This window comes from Hemicordylus capensis, chromosome 4, assembly GCF_027244095.1.
Source record: "Hemicordylus capensis ecotype Gifberg chromosome 4, rHemCap1.1.pri, whole genome shotgun sequence".
In the NCBI taxonomy this organism is placed as follows: Eukaryota; Metazoa; Chordata; class Lepidosauria; order Squamata; family Cordylidae; genus Hemicordylus; species Hemicordylus capensis.
Window position 1 is genome coordinate 34,183,125 of NC_069660.1, and position 6,079 is coordinate 34,189,203.

The window sequence follows — 6,079 nt, forward strand, 5'->3', positions numbered from 1 at the left end:
ATCTGGATAAGGGCTAATAAGCCAAAATCCAGATAAGACAGAGATTCTGTTAATAGCTGATTTATCTTCTCCGGATAGAGAGGGTCATCTCAATCTTCATCTAGTCCTGGAAGGGGTTGTGCTCCCCTTGAAAAGTATGCAGTTTGGGGATGCTGCTCGACTCAGACTTGTCCTTAGAGGCTGTTATGGCCAGGAGCATCTTTTACCAGCTCTGGCTGGTGCACCAACTACAGCCCCATCTAGAGGAAGAGGCATTGACTTCAATTATCCCTTAATCGGTCACATCCAGGCTAGATTACTGCAAAGTGTTGTATTTGGGGCTACCTCTGAAGGCGATCTGGAAACTTCAAGTGGTACAGAATGCAGCAGCCAAACTATTGGTTGGAGCGGTTCAATGGGCCCATATTACATCTGTTCTTACCCAGCTGCAAAGTTTACCACTTTGCTTCTGGGGCCAATGCAAAATGCTGCCATTGACCTTTAGAGTCCGAAACAGCCTGGAGTGGGCTTAACAATGCCTGTTGACATATGAACCTGTCCAGACTTTGATATCACTTACGGAGGCCCTGCTCTCCAATCTGTTACCATCAATTGCAAAGTTGGAGCTACCAGGAGCAGGGCCTTGTCAGTGGTGGCACTCTGTGGCTTTGGAATTCCCTTCCCAGGGAGATCAGGCTGGCTTCCTCTTTTCCTGCTTTCAGATGGAAGGTGAACACTTTAGGAATAAGCAAAGGCTTTTAATATCAAGTTGTGATTATGAATCTTTGCTGCTGTTTTATCTTATTAACTGCCTTCATTTTTAGAGCTCTCATTGTTTTCTTTTAAAACATTGTTTTCAATGTTTTGTATTAGTTTCTTACCCCAAAGTCCTGCTATGCTGCCTCATTGTGGCGAGGGGGGAGGGTTTCCTTGGAGGGATGAGCAAAGTACACTAGGAGGTATACTCCCAGTAGGGTCACCTGAGGCATGAATGTCATCCCAGCTGCCCAGCTAAAGCAGACAGGCACCTATATTGGGCAGCAGCGATATAGGAAGGTGCTGGAGACATTTCATACTGTGCAGAAGAAGGCAGTGGTAAACCACTCCTGTATTTTATCAGGAAAACCACATAGATAGACAAGATAGAATGATTGTCCATGTTGTGCCAGAGGATGGGCCCCTCAGGTCGGATGGGCCCCTCAGGTCGGATGGTACTCAACATGCTACTGAGAAAGAGCTGAGGATCTTTCAGAGTACCAATGGCGTTTATGACGCAGTTAGGTTAAAGCCTTTTGGATGTCTAGCTGCTGATGTTGACATGCAGGAAAAGAAAATCTGAAGCTGCAAAGACAGAATTACAGTAGGTATGTGGAACATAAGAAGCATGAATATGGGAAATCTTGACATAGTGAAAGATGAAATGAATCAACTACAAACTGACATCTTGGGCATCAGTGAATTAAAATGAACTGGAATGGGTCACTTTCAGTCAGAAAATCATACCATTTATTACACAGGACATGAAAAACAAAGAAGGAACGGTGTTGCTTTCATAGTCAGGAAGGATATAGCAATGACAATACTTGGGTACAATACGGTCAGTGACCAACGACTAATATCAATTAGATTTTGCGGACAACCCTTTAACATGACAGTTTTTCAAGTCTATGCCCCAATGATTGATGCAGAAGAAGAGGAAGTTGATGAGTTTTTAATGCTCAAGTTCAGTCTGAAATTGACAGAACATGCAAGCAAGATGAGCTGCTGGTGGTTGGAGACTGGAATGCCAAAGTTGGAAACGGTAAGGAGGAAAACACAGTTGGACTGTATGGCCTGGGAAACAGAAATGAAGCAGGAGAACAACTTATTAGTTTCTGCCAATCCAATGATCTCTTCATTGCTAACACACTCTTCAAACAACTAAAGCAGCACCTATACACATGGACATCACCTGATGGAGTACACAGAAATCAAATTGATTACATTATTGGTGCAAGGAGGTGGAAGAGCTCAGTTAGAACAACAAAGATGTGGCTGGGGGCCAATTGTGGAACAGATCATGAACTGCTCATGTGCAAGTTCCAAGTCAAGCTAAAGCGGAAAAACAAAGCTATCCAGTTTCCATGATATGATCTTGAGAATGTACCCACCATTTTCAAGGAGAACACCAGGAACCACTTTGAAATTCTGAACCTCATTGATAGGGAACCAAAGGAACTGTAGAATGAAAGTTGTTAAGGATGAATGTGAAAAGAGACTGCCAAAGACCAAAAAACAGGAGAAAGCAAAATGGATGTCAGAACAGATGTTGGAAATTGCCAAAAACAGGAGAGAAGCCAAAGAAGAAAGATAAAGACCTCAGGAAGGAACTTGATAGGGAATTTCAGAAAGCTGTTAGAAGAGACAAGGAGCAGTACTACAATGACATCTGTAAAAACCTTGAGGATGGAAATAGACATGGAAAAACAAGGCAAGTTTTCCAAAAGATCTCTAAACTGGGTCTGCTTTTGGAAGCTCAGGTGGAGGTGGTGGCCAGGGGTGCCTTTGCACAGCTTAGGCTAGTGTGCCAGCTGCGTCCCTTTCTCAAGAAGGCAGATCTGGCCACAGTTACCCATGCCTTAGTCACGTCACGGCTGGATTACTGTAACGCGCTCTAAGTGGGGCTGCCCTTGAAGAATATCTGGAAACTGCAGCTAGTGCAAAATGCAGCAACTAGGGTTTTATCTGGAGCTGCCCGGTGGGAGCACATCACACCCATTTTGAAAGAGCTGCACTGGCTACCAGTTTGTTTCCGGGTCCAATTCAAGGTGCTGGTTTTGACCTTTAAAGCCCTAAACGGTTTGGGCCCGGGATACCTGAGGGACCGCCTGCTTCCAAGGGTTGCTGCCCACTTGACAAGGTCATCTGAGGGGGCTCTGCTCCGGGTGCCGACAATGAGGGAGGCTCGGTTGTCATGCATGCGGGACAGGGCCTTCTCTGTTGCTGCCTCCAGACTCTGGAATGCTCTCCTGGTGGCTATTTGCTCCTCAGTTTCCATCACAGCTTTTAGAAAAAATGTAAAATCTTGGCTTTTTGCCCAGGCATTTATTTGATTCTCTGCTGCTGCTCTTTATAATCTTACTGCTTTTATGCTTTTTGTTTTAAATTTTTAAATCAGATTTGTTTAATATTTTTCCCCACTTAATATTTTAATTGTGTCTTTTTTACCATCTTGTGTTAAATTTTTTTGGCTATAAACTGCCCTGAGATTGCTTTAATGAAAGGCGGTATATAAATTTAACAATAAATAAATAACTCAGAAGGAGGTTCCAACCTCGAATTGATATGTTAAAGGATATCAGATAGTAACTGATTCAGAGAAGATCCAACAGAGATGGAAGGAGTATACTGAAAGGAGTACAGCAGGGACATCAACATCCAAGATACTCTCTAGAAGATATTCCCCACTTGCAAGAACCTCTAGTATGGGAAGATAAAGTTAGATCAGCACTCTGGTCATTATGAAGTCAGAAGTCTACAGGAATGGATGGAATAGCTATAGAAATATGGCAGGCAACAGAAAAAGAATCCATCAAGGCTCGAACCAAACTATGCCAGCAAATCTCGAGAATGACACAATGGCCAACAGACTGGGAAAGGTCAGTATATATACTAATACCAAAGATCGGAGACTTAACAGATTGCGCAAACCATCACACAATATCCTTAATTTCACATGCTAGCATAATAAAGCTCAGGATCATCCAACACAGATTAGAGCCTAACGTGGAAAGGGAAATGTTGGATGTTCAAGCTGGTTTCAGAAAAGGCCGAGGAACAAGAGACATTATTGTTGATGCGTGCTGGATAATTGAGAAAGCCAAAAATAAGTCAATATTTGCTTCATAAGACGAGGCTGTATACTTTTTCCTTATTTATTCAACTTATATGCTGAACATATACTGAGGGAAGTTGTATTGGAAAAAGATGAGTGTGGTTTTAAAGCTGGAGTAAGAAACATCAATAACCTGTGCTACACTGATGACACTACTCTGATAGCTGAGAATGTGGATGATCTGCAAGCTCTAGCAGTGAAAGTCAAGGAGCACAGTGAAAAAATGGGACTACTACTAAGTGTAAAGAAGACTAAACTAATGACAACAAGTATGGCAACCAGCCTCAGAATTGATAATGAAGACATTGAAGTGGTGGATAGCTTCTGCCTTTTTAGGATTGACCATCAACTGTAAAGGATCCAGCAGTCAAGAAATATGCCGCAGACCAGCACTGCTGCAGTGAAGGCCTTGGAAAGGATATTTCAATGTCATGATGTGTCTATACATACAAAGATTAGAATTGTTCTGACAGTGGTTTTTCCCGTGACACTCTATGGGTGTGAAGGCTGGACTTTGAAGAAGCAGGACAGAAAAAATATTAATGCTTTTGAACTTTGGTGCTGAAGAAGACTTTTGAGGACACCATGGACTGCCAGGAAAACAAACAAAGAACAAATCAATCCAGAATTTTCACTTGAAGCACAAATGACCAGGCTCAAACTATCATACTTTGGACACATTATGCGAAAACCCAGCTCCCTTGAGAAGTCCATAATGCTGGGAAAAGTTGAAGGAAAGAGAAAAAGAGGATGACCAGAAGCAAGGTCATAATTAATTATGACAGCAATGAATGCACCACCGAGAGACCTTACAGGCCAAGTTGAAGACAGATCATCCTGGAGAGAATCTATCTTTGTGGTCGCTAAGAGTTGACACTGACTTGACAGCACCTAATCAATCAATCATTTAATTGTAAGTTACCTTGTGATGTTTCTGTTACTGAAAGATGGGATATAAATATAGGAAATTAGTAAATAAATATGATGACATCCCATTACCATGCCATCCCTTATCTGGGCGTCTGAAGCTTATCATTAACATGATCGCATTACTGGGCATTGTATAGTCATAATGAGCTTGCTATGACATATTACAATTATATTATCTTACATTGACTGGAATGGTAATTTGAGGTGATGCCATATTCTCTTATGAATGACATTATAAGCAATGGGTGTAGGTAAGCATTATGGTGTCAGAGCTCCTGAAACCCCATGTTAACTTGGCAAAGAGGCACCTTTTAACGTGGTGATTCTCTTTATTTAGCAGGGGGAGAGTAACTGGCCCTATCCACCCCCAGCACAGTACTTCCAGTGACTGTTGCTGGTGTCTATCTTATGTTTCTTTTAGATTGTGAGCCCTTTGGGGACAGGGATCCAGCCATCTTATTTATTTATTATTTCTCTGTATAAACCACCCTGAGCCATTTTTGGAAGGGCGGTATAGAAATTGAATTAATAATAATAATAATAATAATAATAATAATAATAATAAAAAATAACATAATTTTGTCTTGCCTAGATTATTGATCTTGGAATCTGTCACAGTGCTTTAATTTATAACATAGATGATGTTTTATTTTCAAAATTTAAGTTTGTGTTCCCTCATGTTAACCAGTATAGAAATCTGAGATGTGGCCAAATTGTGGAATATGGTGAGAATTCAGGTCATAGGCAGACCTGGGCTATACGGGAATCCAGTTGGGATAAAACAATGTGTTTTGTCAATGCCTGCTACAAGGAAGCCTAGCAAAGAAGAACAAACCTTTTCCCTCAATATTCATTCAATATTCAGTATAAATGCTGGGTGAATTATAATAATGCTGTGTGCAGATATATTTATTGTAGGATGTCCACCTGGTCAAGTGAATGTGATATCCAAAAACTTCCTGAGCTGATTCACAAACCGGTTTAACTGGGAATTCCATAACCTGGTACTTGACTGCACACCGAAACACAGTCAAGTGCACTCATGGCTTATAATGGAGGGGTAAGTACACAAATGTGTGCTAGATTGCAGACACGTCAGACACTAAATTCTAAGTTTAAAATACTGCAGTTAAGATTGTTTTGGATAGGGATATTTATTTGTTTGTTTGTTGTTCATGTAATTCTGGCATAGTACATCTTGGTAGTTTCTACTTTCTGCTAATGGAATGCTATAATCTGCATGTAAAGTAAAGTGTGCCATCAAGTCGATTTTGACTCCTTGCGACCCTTTCTTTG